We start from the raw sequence: 23,349 nt of genomic DNA on the forward strand, positions 1-23,349 counted from the left end.
GATGCTGCTTGGCCTGCTGTGTTCATCCAGCCCTGCACCTTGTTGTCTCGGATTCTCCAGCATCTGCAGTTCCTACTATCTCTGATTCAATTGAATTAGGACAGCTTCTACAGACTGACGCCAGGATGAACATTCGTAACAAATGTTTGGCTGAGCAAACAGCAGTATTCCAATGGCTTTCTAACATAATTCTCTCATAATGACAGTGGTTTTAAAAAGTGCTTAAATGCAAGAAGAAAATCTCCTGTCAAGTGACCTTGATACAAATCTGAAGACTCTGTTAGAATAAATTGCAATTTGTTCTGATGACATGAATGTTAAAAACATGTATGTCTCAATATTTAAAACTATCTTTTGTTCTCAAGGAGACCCTAAAAAATGTAGATGTTGCAATTACGTTCTAGTCCTTAACAATTCACTGGGTACATGATCCAAATGTAATTAATCTGAACGTAATAGGTTCTTGTACTAAATATCATCCTGTTTACTCCAGCTGTATAAATCTGATCCAAATGTTGTGAAATACAGGGTAAGGAATGACAAAACACCAAATGAAAATAATTGAGTGTTATGTCCAAGTAGCCACTCGTATTTGCTTTGTTTTGCAAATGCCTCTGCCACACTCAGATTTTTAAAACATGTAATACTAAACTGTTTAATTCACATTATGGACTTACTTTTACTAATAAAGTACAAAATGAATATAATTTCCCTCTCACACCCCAATGCCGCATTGGATTTCAGTGAGAAAAGTATTATCTCTAAGAATGAATTCTGAAAACAATTGAAATTCAGTAAGAAATTCAGTAACTATTAGGAAAAGAAATTACAGCACCTTTCTGGTAGAATGCAGGTAGGATGCCAACACCAGGGAAAAATTCAAAACAACTATACTCTTAGAGTTTTCTGAAGAAGGGTCTCGACCTGAAAATGTCAACTTTCCTGCTCCTCTGATGCTGCCTGGCCTGCTGTGTATCCACCAGCTCCACACTGTGTTGTGTCTATACTCATAAATATCTACCAGTGCAAACAATTTGGATATTCCAATGACCAGCTTGGATTGACAATAGATGAACAATAGATGATCAGGAACTAATAGCAGCAGCAGGACATAGAACATTTACAGTTCAGTTCTAACACTGTAAGATTGACAATTTTATTTGGAGATCATCCAGTAGGGTTCACACTGTCATGCCTCACTGGCGTAACATGTTGAAAATCAAGCCTTTCCGTTTTGTCACAAAAATTAAAGATTTGATTAACGTTCACAAAGTTCTCCTGTTACCTTTCCTTTTAGACCCTGCTTGATAGAATGCATGGACCAGGTTTCTGCAGTTATCAAGAATTATTATTTATTACAAATAAATAGGTTCTACCTACACATAACAACCACAGACAGTTAGCATACAATTCTAGTACTTACAAATTTAACTACTTTATAAAACTACCCCTGCACACACCCTGCAGACAGACATACAAAAGAAAGTTGGTGTTATGAGTACTGGCAAAAACTGAAAAGGCAGCTCAATCCCCAGGGGATGATTGTTTTGGCTTGCCAGAACTTGTTTCTCGATCTCGTTTTTTCGAGTACTGTCACTTGCTTGCAGGAAGCACAGAGTGACTGGATCAAAAATTACAAGGTTTCTAGTTTTTAAAATCCACAGCTTACAGCAACTGATGAAGCAATACAAACCAACTTCCTTCAGCTGTTAGATACTTATTACAGCAGAGGGAAAAATAGTACCTCCCTTTCTGGAGTTCCAAATGCTTTTGATGCTATTATAGATACCATAAGTTATTATAGAGTCATAGAGTTATACAGTACGCAATCAGACCCTGCGCTCCAACTCGTCCATGCCGACAAAGTTTCCCAAACTAAACTGGTCCCATTTGCTTGCATTTGGCCTATATGCCTCTAAACCTTTCCCATTTATGTCCCTGTCCATATGTCTTTTAAATGTTGTAAATGTACTTGCATCTATCACTTCCTCAGGCAGTTCATTCCACATTTAAACCATCCTCTGTGTGAAAATGTTGCCCCTCAGGTGCATTTTAAATCTTTCTCCTCTCACTTTATAAATACGTTCTCTAATTTTGAACTCTCCTACTTTAGGGGAAAAAAAAACTTTGCTATCCACCTTATCTATACCCCACATGATTTTATAAACCTGGGAGTCACACACAGTTGTTGACAGGTAGGAGGCCTTTATCATTGCCAACAGGACACAACTCCACAGACCAATCAGCTACTTGTTGCTATCCATGGGCGAAATGGTGGCACAGTGGTTAGCGCTGCTACCTCACAGTCCTAGGGACCCGGGTTTGATTTGGTGACTGTTTGAAATTTGCACATCTTCCCCGTGTCTTGTTGTTGCTGCTGGGTACTTCAGTTTCCTCCTGTAGTCCAAATATTTGCAGGTTAGGTGAATTGACCATGCTAAATTGTCCTGTAGTGTCTGGGGATGTGCAGCCTAGGTTGATTAGCCATGGTAACTATGGGGTTATGGGGATTGAGTAGGGGACTGGGTTTGGGTGGGATGCTCTTTAGACAGTAAGTGAGTGACCTAATAGGTTGAATGTCCTCTTTCTACACTGGAGGGATTCAATGAATCTCACTTTGCACATACTCCCTTGTGCCAGTTTGTCTGCAACCAAACTCTCCCCACTGTGTGAACAAACAACAGTGTAAACAGCACTTATAAGAAGTAAGTGCTTCGTTTTTTAAAAATCCAGTAATAGCTTCTATAACCCTCGGTTCTTAAAACAGTCCTTTTCCCATTTCAGTTCACAATCAAAAATATGGAAAAATAACAAGATATGGTCTTTAAAACACCAATGTTAAGAGGGTAGAAAAATATAAATATCACAACTTCTATTCAATAACAGAAACAGTCAATTATTTCTCATCCTTGCAAATGAAAGATACGACAATAATGTTCAATAAATTAGAATTAGTATTAGAGTTAGAATTAGAATTAGGTTTTATTGTCATGTACGCTCAAGTACAGGGATACAAGGGTGCAGTGAAAAAAGTACAACGTTGCCATTCCCAGCACCATCTTAAGTACAAAGGTACCTAAGTACAACATCTTAAGTACTAAGTAGAAAAATAAGGAAATACAGTTAAAAGTTCAACATTAAAGTCCTTCTTAGTATAAAGTAGAAAAATAAAGAAATAGGGTTAAAAGTTCTATATTTCAGTCCTTCTTAAGTGCTTAGCCATGCTGGGCTCACACTCCCCACAAGGGTTTGATTTTCTCCACGCTGAGCTCAATCTCCTCTGCATTGGGTTCGATTTCTGTGAGCTCACCACCGCTGCACATGCTGGGGGATCTCTATCGCCATTGTACTGGGCTCGATCTTCCCCACATTGCTCTCGCTGTCCTCCATGTTGGGCTCGCTCTTCACTGCATTGTGTTCACTCTCCCATTGGGGTTTAAGCTGTGATTAAAACAAGACATAACCCTGATAAAGAGGCTGAAGCTTGTGTTAGGACCAATTCTGCAAAGATTATTTAAGGAGTATTTGGTAATTACATTATCTATTAGCATTGATTAAATAGACTGTACACCAATTTGGTGGATAGCACTCGAACTAATGTACTCATCTCACAGCAATTGCTGGTTGCATATCAACAAAGCATTGATAAGGGTGTAAAGCACCACTTAAAAGTTATACCACATTTTATTGTTCACTTCCTGTTGAAGATTTGAAGACTGCTTTTAAATTTACAGGGCATTGTTTCAAGTCTTCACCATTACTCCAGCAGCACATTCCCCCAGGAATTCTTAGAAGACTTCATATCAGAATGTTGAGTCTTATACTATTATTTGGATAGCTTATAGGAGTCACGAGGAGAAATGGGGTGCTTAATCAAGGGCATGTTTCCAGGAAACCCCCTGCAGGAGAACATGAAGCCAAGAAGAACAGTACCTGCTGCTACAGGACAGAATGGCAAAAGGAACAGGAATTCAAGATGAACTCTGTCTCCTGCGGGGGAAGGACATTCTTCCTTTTGTCTTCATCCAACAAGACCTCCAATTTTGCATCTGACAGCTTTTGAACATATGCTCACTTGCACCTTGAACTATCCTGAAACCAGTCACTGTATGTCAATTATCCATACCTTCAGTGTAGAAGTTGAGTAAAACCCACATATAATACTGCATGAGATTGCAATTGATCAGTACTTGAATGCTAAATCTGACAAAATCAATTCCTAATGCAAATTCTTCTATCAATATTGGATTTTACTGTGGATAAGATTGAGCTTGCCAGTGACTATGGTTAATTTTCTCAATTGTGACTCAAAACATGAGCGTCATCTAGTTTTGCTGACATCTTTCCCCCTGTAGTGTACACCATAATATAGAAAGCTTTCTGGTACTACTTCTTCAGTTTTCTCATCAGAATCAATATCATCTTTTAATGATCCCTGACAAGACCACCAACTGACGTTTGAAATGATTAGGGACCAATAATGTTCTTTTGTTTAAATCAGCCAACATTTGAGATCCTCGGATCTATTAAGAAAATAAAGCCACAAGGTTTTAAACAAAAAATTTAAACTTTGTGATTTTGGTTTAGGATCGTAAAATAGTCTACAATACATACATTCAATTTATATTCTAACTCTGACAAACTGGTTTAACACCATGGAGAAGGCATCAAAGAACACAAACTGGCAAGATAGAGCCCATGGATTTCTCAGCAATTCACCCAGACAGTAATGACACTGAGAGTCACCAATCTCATTAAAACTTTGCTCCTTTACACAGAATTCCAACTCTTCACCTTCAAAGATCTAACTTCAGTAGTTCCTCAAAAGCCATTCCCTCACAGACTGCCTCATCAACAGCTTGCATCCTGGTGGTTAAATCTCTTTCCTTTAGGCTGTGTTCTTGGGAGTATCAAGGACTACACTCCAGCACTCACCCATGGTTACAATTCCAGCTCTTTCTCAGACTGATAGCCTAGCCATGCTGGCACTGCCCCTGAACTGCTCTGAGCTCCAATATTTCTCAGCTCCACCAAGCGATTGTGATGAGGGATCGGCACTGCAGCTGGGATAGGAAGACCTAGATGTGAGAATGGGTGAAGCTAAGCCTATACATATCTTTGCATTCAACCCGAACATCACTACTGACTAGCTGTTCTGATCTGTGTTCAGTTATGCAAAGTTAAAATAAGTGTCAGCTGAAGCATGGAGTCCAAAAATGGCATCACAAATGATGCTAAGATCTGTCAGTTCTGTATGGCTCTTATTGTCATTAAGTTCAAATGTACAAACTATTTTATCAAATGTGGAGTCCAACACAATTTGTATTAAAAGCATTAAAAAGGGGCTCCAGATCCCAATTCATCTCCCCCCCACCCCCCCCCTCTTCCAACATTAAAGTCATCTTGGCACTGTGAAGAATCAAAAGAAGAAATTAAAATACCATAACCATTGTGTTAACATCAACTTTTGTATCCATTTATACAATGTGGGCAGGCAGTTTGTGAAGAATGTAACATTTAGGAATAAGCTGATCTCGTACTTTTAACATTTGTTCTCAGGGACAGTCAGAGAAGGTGACTCTACATTGGTCAGAGCAAACTGCTGCACAGAGATATGGGTGTGAGCTGCTGATCAAAGCAAGGAGAAGAGGTTCCAAGCAGTTAAAGGTGTTGGCGTTAACAAGTCCCCAGACAGTCAGATTCTTGAAGCTCTTAATTTGGCAGAAGGCTCTGGCTTTGTCTTGAAGAGAATTAGGGCTCAAAAGAATCCTTGACAGCCTTTGATGGTTGAAGCAGCTGAGCATGGATGAGAAGGAAGCTTGTGAACTTTAATTCCCACTAAGGGCCTCTTCTGGCACGTCACTACATAGGTGCCAGGAGCAAGGGGCTGGAGGTCGTTGGTATATGCTGAGCAGACTGCCTGATACATCCTGGAGGACTCATAGTAGAGTCTGGGAGGACTTTATATTGCTCGCTCCTTGGTTATCACTGGACCCACAGCAAAAGTGCTACCTGTCTTTATGGAACCCAACAACTCCCCTTCCCCCCACTTCCCCCACTAAACCCTCTACCCAATGGAATTGCTATATCTGGCTGTGAGAATACATATCCATTGATGCATCTTTTTCTTCTAGGTCTACCCTCTCCAACATGGTCACATCTCCCAATGGTACTGTTGGATGAGACTGCTGAGCAGTCAGCTTCTCAACTAGGATGACACTGTTTAGGGATGGCACAACTGCTATCCACAAAGCAAAACCTAGGAAGGACAGAGTAAAATCAAAACCTGTAAAGGGAAAAGAATACAGTCTGAAATTGTTGAACTCAATGTTGCCTCTGGGAAGGTGAGATTGTATTCCTTGTTTACATTGCATTTCAATGGAAAACTGCAGGAGGTCTGGGACAGAGAGGTCAACGAGAGAACAAGTTGAAGAATTAAGAAAGCAGATAACAGGAAGCCAATTATTAAGTTTTTGGACTGAACATTTGGTCTCCCCAGTGTACAGCAGGCTGCATTGTGAGCAACAAGTACAGTATTCTTGATTGAAATACATACACATAAATCATTGTTTCATTTGGAAGGATTGCTCGCGGTGATGTATGGTGAGGGGAGGGGTGGTAAAATGATAGGTGCTGCATCTCTTACTTTTGTAAGAAGGTGATATGGGAAACGGAGGGGTTGGGGGGGATGGGGTGAATTGAGGAGTCAGCCGGTTGTCATAAAGGGAACAAACGGCCCCTTCAAAATACTGAAAGGGGAGGGGAAAACATATTTAGTGATGTTATTAAGTTATATTTGCTGAATGACTTGCAGAGATCTAATTCATGATTTAGACTATCCCTGAACTGGAGATTTTGGGACCACTTCTTCTTCAACTTGTATTCAGTTTCCTGGAACAGTCTCAAAGGACAAATACAGAGAAATCTGTGCAAATCTCCAGAGCATGGAAGGTACAGGATGAGGTGGGGGAAGGCATAAGTATAAAATCTATTTAAGTTGTCTTATTGTGAGTTGAAGCTTTGATAAAATGTGAATTGAAAATATCTTAAATCGAGCATAAGTGATGTCTCATTTTGAATGTTTGCCATGATAGATAGTCAAACCTCCTTAGAACAGCAGCGCATTTAAAACTGAAATTACTTTGTTTCTGTGCTTTTGTTTAGATTTCAGAACAAATTATAACATTGGCTTTGATACAAAGATTTGACATTTGGCTATTAACATCTGTAGTATACAGAAATCAGGGCAGTTCTTGACATCAGCAGCTGTGCATTCATCTGAGTTCATCTATGTTTCCAACATTATTATTGATCCGTATCCCTAACACAGATACTATTAAAGTACAGCACTTTATGTTATGATAACTGTCAAAACTTAAAGGATACGATTGTGGATTTAAAAAAAAACTACATTTGTGTTTTCCCATCTCACATCTTTTTCAAAAGCCATGTGAGGACATTTTTCAATTCTGTTAACAGTTTGCAATAAATAATAATGTACATTTCCTTATCCTTCCCCTGATCTCTCTCTTCCACATTTAGGCATGAACTTCTTGATCAGATGAGGTTCATTGAGCCTAGGCTCTGTCTTGTTTCTCAGCTTAATGCACAATTATTCTTGTCTGGTTTAGGTCAGCAGGCTGTTTGTCCAAAATGGTTTCGCAGCCAAGCCTTAAAATATACCCAACAAACATCTATTCACATGTACTTTTCGCAGTTGTCATCTATCAGGAGTGACAAATTTGAACAAATTTCCCAGTCCTGACTCAGTGTTACTGAAGCCACCTGTAGCACTTCTCCCGTGATCTAAGTTAATTCAGCACAGGGAAGATGTCGGACCTTTCGTTCATCAGAATCTCACAATCTTCACACATCCTATAACATGGAATATGGATATATTTTCTAATTGCTGAATAACTATACCTGCCTGGTGTACCAAATCAACAACCTATTAAGCAGACTGCCAATATCTCAACAGCCTCCAGGTTGCCCGGCATAAAGGACATAGGGCATCAGAGGTCAGAAGGTAGTACAAACCTTTTGACCCTATCTATTTCATTATGTTAAAAAATACATGCAATTTTCAATGGACCTTCCACATGCAAAATTTCCCTTTCTGGAGCAGAAACCTGGTGCTTCTCGGTCCTAATCAATTTCCTAATCCTGTTTTCCTCCTCTAATTCCTTTTACAGAAGAATTTTACCCTTCTCTCCTCAGGAACTCTGAAGATTTTTTTTAATTGGCCCCTGAATTTCCCGACACAATGTTAGCAGGAGACTGTGAACTTCCCTCCTACCCCCAAATGAGAAAATAGCTGAAACATTTTCTCTGTAAATCCAGTTGGTTTCCCACACCATTTTTCAAGTCTTCATGTGTCCCAGTCTGTCACCAATTAGCTCAGTACATTCCACCCAGAAAGCTTGCAAGACCACATGTGTTCAATTGATGGCACCCTGCACCAGACACCCTCTATCCTGGCCAAACCACATGCAGACTTTGTCGTTTCCTCTGATCAAAGAGAAAACAACCAACTTCCACCTAGTCACGTCCCCTCACTAAACCTCACCATCCTGACATAAAAAGAGCTGGTTTCAAGTCTGATGCCAAAGTGGACAGCGATCTTGGAGATGTTGAAGGCTTCAAGGATTCCAATGTGAAGAAATTCAGTACCATAGCCACTGACAGTGCTGTCCTGGTCCTGCTCTCTGGCTGCAGCTCTGTTTGCAACAGATGACAAACATTTCTAGAAACCCAAATAAACCCAGTTAAAACTAATCATTAATGAAATGTGCGATCTGTTAAGGATCCCTTTAAATAACATTTGTGGGTTTTCTTTCCTAATAACGAGCATATGTTCAATGTGCACATTTAAGAGAGGATATTAGTTGGAACCACAAAGTTAAAAATGGCACCTCCTGTCAGTGTTACACATACCAACATATCACATTTTGCTAACCATGCATACTTCCAAGTATGCACATTCGTAACACCAAGACCAATGGCCTAACCAAGCTAGTATCTGGCATGGGTCATGGATAGAATACAAATTTGGTACCAAATCACATACATGACACAGAAACTACAAATGCAACTTTCTGACTTACCTCAATTTCCAAGCATTTCATCATTCATTGCCACCTATCTTCCTCATGACTTGGTTAAGCACCTTAGAAACATTGTCTCTTTGATGTACTACATACTGTTCATTTAATCCCACAATTACTGATTGCAACTTACTAATGACTTTGTTAACTGCCCCACTTTACCCATTTCACCTCTTTAGCTGGAGATCACCTGTCCCTGCTATTAACTGTATCTTACTAATGTCCTGGTGGGCATTTCTAACGTGGAGAAACAGATGGCCTGACATATTATACCTCTCTGATAAAATATTCTTTATAAATATAATGTAATATTATGTAAATTCAATATAAATATTATGTATTATGATGTAATAATGAAAATGTAAAGTATGCTTAAAAATTACAGTTAAATCTTGGGTGCTGACTCCCACAAAACCCAAATTTCATGCTACATCTTTAAATCAGCTTCATTGATGTCACTTTAACAAATCTGAAGGCTGTTTCTACAACTCAGCATCGTTATTATTGTTGAAAACAGACACACGATAAATAATTCTTGACAAAGTTTCACTTCATTATGGTTTCTACATAATTTTCTTTACGATCCCAAATGTCATGACGTTACCATAACTTGAGTTATTTGTTTCACAGGGTTCTGTGCAGTAATGCCAAAATTGAAGCAACTTTTTATTTTCAGAGTTCACTGACTAAAAGAAAGTGTCAGGTGAGCACTTTGAGGTGGAAAACAGAACTAAAAGACACCATTATGTCTGACGATATTCTGGGGATTTGTACTCATTAGTGATGATGGTAAGACCACCATACTGCATTTACATATATTCTTCAAGAGCCATCAGCAAAAATCATTTTCATTATTCCTCTGTACATTGCATTTAAACTCAGTTGTTCAGAGATGATAAGTGGTGCTTTCGTTGTTTGAACTAATTAGCTATATAGTTGCTCTCTTAATAAAATAAACAAGTCCTCAATATGGGTTCATCACTTGCCATTGTGTTTCTACTTTGCAGCCTTAACAATAATGGAAAGAGAGGGTAACAAATTTATTATGAATTATACTGACAATAGGGAGTGTCTGAGAGACCCATTGCAACTACCAATTAGTAAGGTAATTGTTAGAAGATAGGATTCATAGTGTAAACAGTGATTCTTTTTCCAGTTATGGAGCTATTTCAGTATTAAAAATAAAGCCTATATAATGACTAAAACATTCACACAGTTTCATACCTAAAGAAGTTTACATAAGAGGAGCAGAAGTAAGCCATTAGGCTTGTGAAGCCTGTCCTATACTTAAAAGATCATGGGTGACCCTTGACCTCAACTCTAGTTGACAATCTAATTTCCTTATATATTAATTCCTTAAGAATCCAATATGAATCTCCTTCTGATGAAGGGTCACTGGAACTGAAATGTTAACTCTGATTTCTCTTCACAGATTTTGCCAGACCTGCTGAGCTTTTCCAGCAACTTTTGTTGTCGTTTATGAATCTCCTTCCACCTGATTGTTCTCTTCCATTGCAGTTCTGTAGACAATGTACTCATTCGCCCTGCAAATATTTTCTTAATCTACAGGTAGCAAAGGCCAAAGCCTATGCACAAAATAAGGGCAAAGGCTAAGGCTCCTCCAAGACAGCATTTAATCCTCTTATCTGTCTGACTGACATTCAGATAGTCCCTGCCATGATCACTAACTAGACCTACATCACAACCTAACCTAAGGTTTGGGACTGCCTACTATTTTGAAGTTCCAGTTGATACTCCACAAAATCTGCACCCCACATTCCAACTTGAAAACTCTGAGCCAAAGCTCCTCAAGATGCTAACACAAATGTCCACATGCTGCTGTCATGTCTATACAAATTAATTAATTTATTTAATTGTTTAAACTTTATAATTAATCAATTTGGTTAATAGTTTTGCTTTAACTAATCACTTGACCTTGTTTAAATTTTAAATTGATTAGATTAAATACTTACCTGTAATACAAAATCACTTGGAGTTTAAAAAAAAACTTTGTTCCTTACTACACCAAATTTCCAACTTTACAGTGGAAAGATACTTCAGAGGCTGTAAATCTGAAATAAAACAGTTCAAATGAGTTTGTACCTTCTCCCTGTGTCTGTATGGGTTTCTTTTGGGTACTCTGGTTTCCTCCCACAGTCCAAAGATGTACAGGTTAGGTGGATTGGCCAGGCTAAATTTCCCTGTATTGTCCAGGGATGTGCAGGCCAGATGAGTTAGCCATGGGAAATGTGGGGTTATGGGGATAACGTGGGAGACAATGGGTCTGGGGGGAATGTTCTTCAGAGGGTTGGTGCAGACTCAATGGGTTGAATGGCCTATTTCTGCATTGTAGGGATTCTATGATTCAAATGAAAGATCCATTTGGCACACATATCTAACATTTCATTATTATTTACGAAGCTTTGCATTTATAGCAAGTTGATCCTGACCTCTGGACATCCCTATGTATAGTTAATCACTGCTTTAATGCAGAAAATGCAGTATCTAGCTTTTACCCAGCACCAAGGTGGTATTGAACAGCTAACCTGCTTCTCAGTGAATTGGTTGAGGGATAAATATCAGCAATGACACTGGCAGCAATTTGCCTGTCACATGTGAAATAGTGCGATGAGATCTTTAAATGCATTTGAGACAGTGGACAAGCTTTGGTTCATTGTTTCATTGGAAAAACAACAGAGTTAAAAGTGCAGCACTCCCTCAATACTGCATTGAAATACTAACCATGATTTTGAGTACGTCTGGAAAGAGCCACAACCTCCTGACTCAAAGATGAGGCTTCTTCACCTTCACAGTTCAGTGTCATGTTTAGAACAGAAATTCCTCTGATTCAGAGAACAGAACATGAATTCTTGCATTTTTATTGCCAAAATGGGGTCAACTGTCTTTTTCTTTCTCTGTCTGAATTGAATGTCTTCCAAGTGTTGACTTCTAATTTATGTTTTGTTAAATAGAAGGAAACTTTCAGAACACCACAGACTATAACAATATTCTGCATTCTAGAAGGAACCATCTATGTTCATACCAAATAAAAATAACTTGCTATTGTTAAAATTGAAAGATCATTTTTGACTGAAGTCAATCTGCAGTACTTGTCTGACAGCATTAGCTTCAGCCAGTATGACCCCAGTTATAGAGTATGGTCCACTGACCACAAATAGCATTCGATTTCCTTGGATCAAGCTCCACATACAGACATAAATACACAATCAGAATGCCCTGTTCCCAGGAGGAAGAAAATTTAAGATTTTAAGAGACAGCAGTACTCACTTGCTCAAAAACTTAGGAGTCTGAGAAATAAGTTCATACATTTTGCAAGTTTTCAAGAAGATTTGTAGCTCAGGTTGTGGATGAGGTTGAAGACATGCTCGTCGATGTGGTAGGTTTGGTTGCAAATGTTTTGGCACCCTGTCACCCCACTAACATTGTCAGTGCGCCTTCGGTGAAGCATTGGTGTTCTGTCCCACCTGTTATTTATATGCCTCGGTTTGCTGGGGTGATCGGTATTATTTCTGGTTTTGTTTCTCAGTGGTTTGTATACAGGGTCTAATTCAATGTGTTTGTTGATGGAGTTCCAGTTGGAATACCAGGCCTCTAGGACTTACCTGGCGTGTCTCTGTTTGGCTTGTGCTATTATGAATGTGTTGTCCCAGTCGAATTCATGTCACTCATTGTCCATGTGTAGTGAGACAAGTGAGAATTGGTCGTGGCCCTGGGTGGTTAGTTGGTGTTCATGTATCTGTATAGTCAACTTTCTTCTAGTTTGGCCTAATAAACTTCTCAAGATTCCAACCATATTTGTACTCTTGAAACCCAGCTTGGAATCTCACTGAAGTCAGGCACAAGTAGAGAAAAATATCTTCACCAAGCTATTCACATTTTGCATTTCAGATTTGGCTCTCAAGTTCTTTCACTATTTTTGTGGTGATGTCTAAAATCAGTCTAAAAAAACAAAAAAATGCTGTGTTGGAGGCCATAGAAGCAAAAACATTTGAGTAAATATATGCTGTTTATTGCATCTTTCTCTCTGTTTTTTGATAGGGAGAACTTTGACTAATATAATAATGTTCTACAGTACCCATCATAGATATAAAGGCAGGTGGCAAGTTAAATATTTGCATAGAATATCTGAGTTAAAGCAGCTCTTCACTTCTAACAAATCTTGACAAGAATCTGTAATGTATCACAACAGGGGACCGAATACTTTAATATTTATCTTAAGGTTAACTTTCCCACTGTTATTTTGTTTTTGAAAAGAGCAGCTCTGCATTTTGTGTGCTGTCAGAAGTCTTTGTTTCAACATCCTGTGGTTCATTTGGCCACAATTTGCTTTTCTTCTTGTCAATGATCTTGTGGCTAGCAATCTGGGAGCTAAGCCATTCCTGCTTTATAACAAGTGAAGTCTATTGTTCTGCCTGTTGTGTTTGTGTTCCTAAGGTGATGTGGATTATTATTCTGCTTGTTTGACATTTACATCCTCTTCTCAGTGAAGTTGTGAGGATTATGCTCCAGTGTTACCTTTCATTGCTAGGTAACTAGACATTAAAATAAAGAAACGTCTTTTGTGGCTTGTGTCCATCTGTTATCCACAACTGAACCTGAAGTAAGAGTGCTTAAATTCAGACATTAAACAAAGAGACATTTAGGCGCTGTAATTTACAGTAACATTTTAAGATAAATAGAGTGTTTGATAAAACTTTAACTCCTGGGCTGGATGGAAATAAAGCAGGTACAAATTGAAATGAGGAAATTCCATATCCCACTCTGTCAGTGCCAATCTTGAATGTTAATGCCATTTGATTTTTTACCTGATAAGCAATGAACCATCCTTAGGTAGTGTTTTTATGCCTAGATGTAATCCTGGGGTCTCTGATGTCAATAAGATCTCTTTTGCATTTTAAATGCAACTACAGCTTACCCACCAGGCTGAAGCCAATAGGCAGTTGTTCAGAAGAAAGAATATCTTTCAGGTAAGTCAAAAACAATTCTTCTTTTTGGGACCAGGAATAGCAGAATTATTCTACATTTTCCTTCCACCTATTCTGACAGGAAGTGTTCTGATTTAAGAGAGGTCTGGGCACTAAACCCTATCTTCAGCATATTTACAGATTGTTGAACACACAACAAATGTAAATATGGTCAAATGGCGAATGGCATACAACCACACCAGAAAGTTCAATTTAGTGATTGTCCATTCTCCTGATAACAACCAGGATGCATTCATCCTGCACAAAATCCGGCCTACCCATTGTGCAGGCCTCCTGGAAGACTCAAGAGCATTTCCCCATGTTGTTGCATTTGAAAGGTCTAGGCTGCTTGCTAACATAGCGGACTTGTCTGGGCTTATTAAGACTGCACAGATCTGAGCTGTTTATCTGCATTGTGGGTGAGCTTTCCTGGTCCTTCATATATATATTGTAGCTGCTCATTTACAAGCTCAAAAGCTTTTGCACTTGTTTACAACTTCTTTGAGTGCCAGGCTCTCTTTCCGTACCAGTCACACTGTTACAGTAAGATCTGTCCAGCCCTAAAATAACCCCCTCTTTGATGAGATAATCTTTGGGGTTCCAAAATCACAGGATATTGTCAGCTGAATCAATGCAATTGCATATTGATCAGTTTACTCTTTTTCACCCTGAGCACAAATATTGAAAATATACCATTCAACAATTATATTATTGTTGTTTATTCATTCATGCGACATCAGGGTAGCTGGATAGAGCATCACTTAGCACCCATCCCTAGTTGTCCTGGAAAGATGGTAGGGAGCTGCCTTCTTGAACTACTGCTTTCCACGAGGTTTAGGGACACCATTGTGCTGTTGAGAAGTGAGCGCCAGGATTTTGACCCATCGACAATAAAGGAGTAGTAGTATAATTCCAAGTCAAAATGGTGAACGGGAATTTGCTGCTGGAGGTACGCCCATGTATCTGCTAATCTTGTCCTTCTAGGTGGTAGATTTCATGGAGTTGGAAGGAGCTGTTTGTGGAGCTCTGATGGCTTTCTGCAGTGCATCGTGCAAATGGTACACTCTTCTATAGCTGTGCATCAGTGGTGCAGAGAAGGAATTGTTAAAGTGTTGTTAAAGCTGTACCTATCCGGGCATTTGCAGTGTATTCCATTACACTCTTGATTTGTGTCATGTAGATGATGTACAGACTGTGGTGAGACAGAAAGTGCATTACTCACTGCAAAATACCTAGCATCTGACCTTTTCTCATGACCACTGCTTTTATATGGCTGGTTTGAACCAGTTTCTGGTCAATGGTAAGCCCCCAAGATGTGGGTAGTTGAGAATTCAGTGATAGTAATGTACTGGAGCAGAAATGAATAAGTTTCAACAACCACCACCATCTTCCTTTTTGTTAGCTATGATATTAACCAGTGGAGAATTTTCTGCCTGATTCCAATTGACTCAATTTTCTTAAGGCTCTTTGATGCCACATTCAGGCAAAATGCTGCTTTGATGTCACTGTCACCTCCTGCCTGGAGTTCAGTTATGTTGTCCAAGCTTGCACCAAGATATGATGAGATCATGATTTGAGTGGCTGTGGTAGGACCAAAACTGAGCATCAGCAAGTAGCTTATTGCTGAGTAAGTAGCAAGTGCACTGTCGATAACTTCTTCCATCACATTTCTGATTAATTGATGATGAAGAACAGACTGGCGGGGCAGTAATTGGCCAGGTTGCGTATGTCCTGACGAAGGGTCACCAGACCCAAAATGTTAACTCTGATGAGCTTTTCCAGCAACTTCTGTTTTTGTTCCTGCATTTGTCCTGCTTTGTGTGGATAATGTTGTAGCACAGCTGGAACAACTTGGCTAGGGGTACAGCCAATTCAGGTGAACAAATCTTCAGTTTTATTTGGGGGCCGTAGCCTTTGCAATATCTATTGTGTTCAGACATTTCTACATATCATGTGGATATCATTTAGTGAACCAGAGTTGATTCCCTGTCTTCTTGGTAACAGTTGTGTGTGTGTGTGGTATTCCAGGCCAGGAGATTACATATTGTAGTCAATTCTGCAGCTGCCAAAGGCCCACAGCATTTCATATATGCTCAGTTTTGAGCTGCTGGATCTGTTCAAATTCTATGACATTTAGCATGGTCATAGTATAACACAATATGCTGGAGATTTCCTCTATGTAAGGACAGGACTTCACCTTCACAATAGCTGTACAGTGTCACCTTGACCAATATTGTCATGGTCAAATGCATCTGCGACAGGTAGATTAGTGAGTGTGTTATCAAGTAAGATTTCGGTCTTCAAGCAAAATGGAAATTGCTGGAGAAACTCCACGGGTCTAGCAGCATCTGTGGGAAGAAAGTAGAATTAATGTTTCGAATCCGGTGACTCTTCATCAGAACATTCATCAGAGTGTTCTGATGAAGTGTTACCAGACTCAAAATGTTAACTCTGCTTTCTTTCCACAGATACCGCCAGACCTACAGAGTTTCTCCAGCTATTTCTGTCTTTGTTTCAGATCCCCAGCAGCCACAGTTTTTTGTTTTATTTTAAGGTTTCTGTCTTCTTGGTTCCAACACCACCTGCTGCAGATACAGTTTAGCATCTAGGTCCTTTAGAACTTGTCCAGCTCCATCGGTGGTGGTGCTAATGGGCTGGTTTTGGAGGTAAACATTGAAGTACGCCGTCCTTAGGACATTCTGTACCCTTACCACACTCAATGCTTCTTCCAAGTGTTTTCCACCTTACATTTTGAGGGTTTGTCCAAATAATGGGATAGGACATACCAAGCGATATCACCATCTGTCAGCCCCACATTTATTTTCATTATATTTTGTTGCCATTTCTCATTGACTTCAGACAGTATTTTATAAACAACCATTTTTGCTGTGGGTCTGGAGTTATATGTACACCAGACCAGGTAAGGACTGCAGATTTCTTTCCCTAAAGGGTATTAGTGAGCCAGACTTTCTTTTTAAATAATCAACAACGCTTTCATGTTTACTTTTATACCAGGTTTTACTTCGGGATGTATTTATAGAACTTAAAATTCCACTAGATGCTGTGACGGGACTTGAACCCATGTACACAAAGCATTAGCCCCGGTCTACTGGATGTCCTGTCCTGTGATATTATCACCATACCACCGTTTGCCACGCTTTCCATCTTTGAACTGTGAGGTTTGGTCTTGGAGCCAACCATCCTAAACAGGTTTCAAAGGGACAGGCAGATGTCCTCATTTTAATGTTTTGAAATCCTTAGAAGGACATGCAACCCATGAAATCTCCAGTTGCTCAGTTATAACAACGCTTTTGTAATCTGCCAGCCATCAAATCGTTATGAGATTTTGAGAATTATTCTTGGAACGAACAAGTTCTGACCTTAAAATTAAACATAACATTAAGTGAAATTCCAACAATTGGAAAAATGTGTGTGAGAAAGTGTCTGAGTTTCAATTATGATGTATTCTCAAAGGACCAAATAAAAGGAAAGTAATGAAATTATTCCAATGTTGCATCAAAGACTAACATTTTAAACAAAGCCATTTTTCTTTCACTAATCACACTACTAGCTATGAAAATATCAAATATTTTAAATAAAACTTGCACACAGGGCAATTACTATTTTATTAAAAAGCAATCAAAAAAGTAGTTTAAACTGCAAAGTCCACTACAGCCATATTCACATAAAATCACACAAAGTACTGGCAAAGGTAGGTCATAATTATGTCCCAGTGGCTTGGGATATTTCTTCATGTTCTCTAACAATCTCATTATTTTGAGATAACACAACAAAGTATTTGTGAATAAAAAGCATGTGTCATGTAGTAAAATGCCTATGTAATGCTCTTATGTTATTTAAGCCCAAGCAGAAATTGCCAACTTTACCTCTGCTTATACAAACTGTCAATTTTCTGGAATGAACACTCTTGGTACCTTGTGTTATTTGCCATTTCTACTAGTATGAGGTCCTGGGTAAGGGGTGCTTGAGGTAGTTCCCTGGCACTAATTTTCCTTTGTCTTTGTTTGCGTCAGGACTATCCAATGATTAGTGGTGGATGACACATCATTGTCGAGTATCTACAGAAGTGGCACTGTTGCTCAAAACCAAAAGGATTTCTTGCATGATAGAAATAGGTACAACTACATTTGATGAGGCATAATTATTAAGACAGTTGGGAGCTGAGCAGATACATCAGCTCCCTTTCATAGTTGGAGTAGAACTCCTTGGCTTCACTCAAACACTATGAACGACATTGACAGAGCCACTGTCTGAATATTAACCATTTGAAAACCATTATCTCATAGAACATATCTCCCCAAGCATTTTTCCCATTGTTAACCCATCATACAATCAAGTACATAGCCATATTAAATCAACACTGGTCCATCTACTCTAAGACTCTGACTTCACAAAAGTAGACAATCTAGACATTGCACACTTTTCCCAGAATACACTCTATTTGGGCTTGGAAAAATGGTAGGTCTTATGTTCGACCACTGTTGACCTTAGTTCTGATCTTTGGATCATTTCTCAATTGGAAGATCTTTTATCTCTCGGATATCCTTCACAGGGGTCATCATTCTTTGTGCATTTTGATATTGACACATTACCTTATCTAGAGGTCACTGATTTCATGAATTTCCTTCCCGGAGGCACAGTTCTCTGCTAACTCAGATAGCTGACCCATAATACTATGAGGTGGATCTTTCCTCTTGTGAATACTTGTCCTGAAGACAGTCATTCTGTTGAAACAAATAGTTTCTTTCTTATAGAATCCTAGATTTTTGGACCAAGCAATCACATAGAAAAGGAAGAAGTAGCGGTTTTTTGTTGTATACTGGATATTTAAATTAGGAGGTTTCTTCTTCTTGACCATATTCTACATCTATGGACATTGGTCTGACGAAGTAAACTTTTACTGACTATCAGTCATGCTATTTTAAGATTGCTTCTTGTTCTACACTATCTCTATCACTGGCATTGGCTGTTTTGTTGTCCAGAGACGATCAGTAAACATTCTTGTATTGGCTTAAGAGAGCTGTGCTGCCCATTTGTGTTCTCAGCATTTGCTTCTTCTCCCTGGTTTAGTTGAGTCTTAGCTTCTGATCTGACTTCAGTGATGGCAGGAGTGTTTTCCAGGCTTGACAATTCTGTTTAAGTGCAGATTTCAAAATGGTGTGAGATCTTCAATCTCTTCAATCACTAGTCACCATACCAGTGACTGAGTCATGGCTGTTCATCTACCAATATAGAACTGTCCTCAATATATCTTTTCCAAGTCACCTTCCTGAAGGAAAACTGGAATAATTAGTCTCCTGTCACACACAGGTAAACTGTCCATGATTATGAAATCCTGTCAGTGCTCAAAGTAAGAATTCTTGACCAGTTCACTGGGTTTTTGGACAGGTCATCATTCAACACAGTTCTGACACACGGCAGCATCAGCTTGGCCACTCTTATGTTCTTGACAAACTTGGTTCAATTTCTTTTGACTTTCTGTCCACTATTTTGTTTTGGCCACATGAAATGTTTTGTTGATCATGTCATAGGTAATGCCAACAGATTTATTCTTTTTTTTTGATTTGGTTGTAAGTCTAAGATGCCCAATGATATCATGCATTGGTTACTCCTTGGTGACAATATGTGGCTTAGAGATCAGTTGTTTGATAACGATTTGTTTCTGGACAGTTATTCTCTGTGAAATATAGAACACCTCCTGCACTCCTAAAGAAGTTGAGGTTAAGGAATACACCAGGATCAATAATGAATTTGGTTGACTGGGAAAATCATACACATTTTCAAATGTGAGTTGTACTTAGTGTAACTTGTAGTGTTCCTATGTTCTTCATAGTTATCGTGTGTAAGGTGTCATCATTAGCCCTATCAAGCAGCACCTGCTCGGCGACAACCTGCTCAGTGACACCCAGTTTGGGTTCCACCAGGGCCACTCAGCTCCTGAAGTCATTACAGCATCGGTTCAACCATGGACCAAAGATCTGAATTCCAGAGGTGAAGTGAGAGTGATAGCCCTTGACATCAAGGCCTTATTCGATAAAGGGTGGTATCAAGGTGCCTCAGCACAACTGGAATCAATGGGTACCAACGGGCAAACTCTCCTCTGGTTGGAGTTGTACCTGGCACATAGGAAGATGACTGTTGTTGTTGGAAGTCAGTCATCTCAGCTCCAGGATATCTCTACAGGAATTCTTCAGGGTAGTGTCCTAGGCCCAACCAGCCTCAGCTGCTTCGTAAATGACCTTCCCTCCATCATAAAAACAGACGATGGTATATTCACCAAAGACTGCACAATGCTCAGCACCGTTCGCAACTCCTCAGATACAGAAGCTGTCCATGTGCAAATGCAGCAAGATCTGGATAATATCCATGTTTCAGCTGATAATTTGTAACTAACATCCGTGCCACACAAATGCCAGGCAATGACCATCACCAATAAGAGACAATCTAACCACCACGACTTGTCATTCAATGGTGTTACCATCACTTAATCCCTCAAGATCAACATTCAGGGTGGGGGTGTGGTGCTACCATTAACGAGAAACCCAACTGGACTCACCACATAAACACAGTCGCTGCAGGAGCAGGTCAGAAGCCAGGAATACTGCAGCGAGTATCTCACCTCCTGACCCCAAAGCCTACCTATCATCTACAAGGCGCAAGTCAGGAGTGTGATGGAATACTCCCCACTTGCCTGGAAGAATGCAGCCCCAACAATACTCAAGAAGCTTGACACCATCCAGGACAAAGCAGCCCACTTCACTGGCACCATATCCACAAGCATCCACTCCCTGCACCACCAACGCTCAGCAGCAGCAGTATATACTATCCACAAGATGCTCTGCAGAAATTCACCAAGGCTCCTTAGACAGTGTGTTTCAAACCCACAACTGCTTCCATCTAGAATGACAAGGGCAGCAGATACATGGTAACACCACCACTTGCAATTTCCCTCCAAACCACTCACTATCCTGACTTGGAAATACCTTCCAATGATAACTAGGGATGGGCAGAAAAATGCTGGCTGGCCACTGATGTCCATATCCCATGAGTGAATAATAAAAAAAACTTGCACCATCATCATTACTAGCACCATTGGGAGTTAGTACAGATACATCAACTCTCTTTGATTACGAATTATCTTGACCCACAGGTTGTGTGTGACCTTAAGAGAACAGGTTGTACCAATGTAACATGAACATTAACTCCTTCAGGACCACGACCTTAGAAACACAATCCTACCAATACCCTTTCTGTTAAATATACAACCCATTTGCAAGATTTCTTCCCTCTCAACACTCTTGAGCAAATATTCTTGAGCCTGATGTCACCTCACAGATCTATGTCAATCTTTCCCTTGAGTTAATATTTGAATTTCTCCAATCAAGTTTCCACCCCAACTACAGCACTGAAATATGATTATACAAAATATGTATCAGAAACAGGAGTAAACCATCCATCTCCTCAATCTGCTCTGCTAGTCCATAAGATCATGGGTGATCTGACTGTAACCTCAAATTTACATTCCTTCTCACCCCAGCAACCTTTCACCACTTTGTTAAACAAACATCTATCTACCTCTATGTTAATAATGTTCAAGGATACTTGTTTCACCACCTTTTCAGGATGAAAGTTCCAATGTTTTGGCCTCAACAGCTTTCTGTGGCAAAAATTCCACAGCTTCACCACTCTCTGTGTGAGGAAATTTCTCCTCATCTTAGTCCTAAGGCCACTGTAATTTCAGGAAGGAAGGTCCGAAGACTTATGAGACTCTGAGAGAAAAATGTTCACCCAATCTCTGTTTTATGAGAAAACCTTGATTTTTTTAAAGCAGTGACCCCTAGTTCTAGATTCTGCCATTTAAGCAAACATAAAGAAATGAGAGGTCATACTTTTTGGATAAAGGGTAGTAGATTTAAAACAGAGTTGAAGAGCAATTACTTCTCTCAAAGGGTCATGAGTCTGTGGAATCCACTATCCCAAAGTATGGGTGGACATTTAGTAAATTTAAGGGGGAGTTCAATTTTTAATTGGTAATGAGGTGAAGTGTTATAAAGAGTAGGCAGAAAAGCAGAGTTGAGGCCAAGATGAGATCAGCCATGGCACAACACGGAGAGGTGATGGCCTAGTGGTATTATTGCTAGACTGTTGACCCAGGTAAAATTTTGGGGACCTGGATGGCAGATGGTAGAATTTGAATTCAATAAATATCTAGAATTAAGAATCTAATGATGACCGTGAATCCATTGGTAATTGTTGGGAAAAACCCATCTGGTTCACTAATGTCCTTTAGGGAAGGAAACTGTCATCCTTACCTGGTCTGGCCTACATGTGACTCCAGACCCACAGCAATGTGGTTGACTCTTCACTGCCCCCTGGGCAATTAGGGATGGGCAATAAATGATGCCTGGCCAGTGATGCCTGCATTCCATGAATGAATAAAGGAAAAAAAAACAGGCTCAAGGGGTTGCCTGCTCCTAGTTTGTATGTTCTTATGAAACATTCTCTCTACATCTATCCTGGCAAGACCCCTCAGGATTTTATGTTTCAATCAGGTCATCTCTTACTCTTCCAAATGCTAGTTAGTTTTCCAACCATTCCTTATAAGGCACCCAGCCAATTCCAGGTGTTAGTCCGGTAAACCTTTGTTGGACTGCCTCTAATGCATTTACCTCCTTCCTTAAATAAGGTAGTCATTACTGTGCACACTATTCCGGATCAGGTCTGACCAATGCATAACATTCCTACTTTTGTATTCAGTTCCCTTCACAACAAATTACAGCATTTGATTAGCTTTCCTGAGCATTTGCTGTATCTGAATATAATTTGCTTATTATGTGCAAAAATACCCAATCAATCTGCTTCTCAGATTTCTGAAATCTCTCACAATTTAGATATAATGTTTCTTTTTTTGCCAGAATGGAACATTTCACACTTTCCTACATCATCCATCACCTCTCTCAAATCGCTTCAATTTGCCTGTGTTGTTTTAATTCAAAGGTCTCATGTAAATAATGCTGACTAGCTCCCTGTCCAAAATGGCTGTGAAGAGCTGGAAAGGCAATGGTAAGGGAGGGATAAAATGGAATTGAGAGTCTAGGACAGCAGAGCCATTAACTTTCCTTATGGTCTCCACGAGCAGTTTTATCCTGATTGCCCGAGAATGTTTCCGCAATTTGACTTTATACTTGTATGAAGCTGGAATACTTATATTGCATATGAATATCCAGATAGATTATAGA

Source organism: Rhincodon typus, chromosome 5 (assembly GCF_021869965.1).
Source record: "Rhincodon typus isolate 14 chromosome 5, sRhiTyp1.1, whole genome shotgun sequence".
In the NCBI taxonomy this organism is placed as follows: Eukaryota; Metazoa; Chordata; class Chondrichthyes; order Orectolobiformes; family Rhincodontidae; genus Rhincodon; species Rhincodon typus.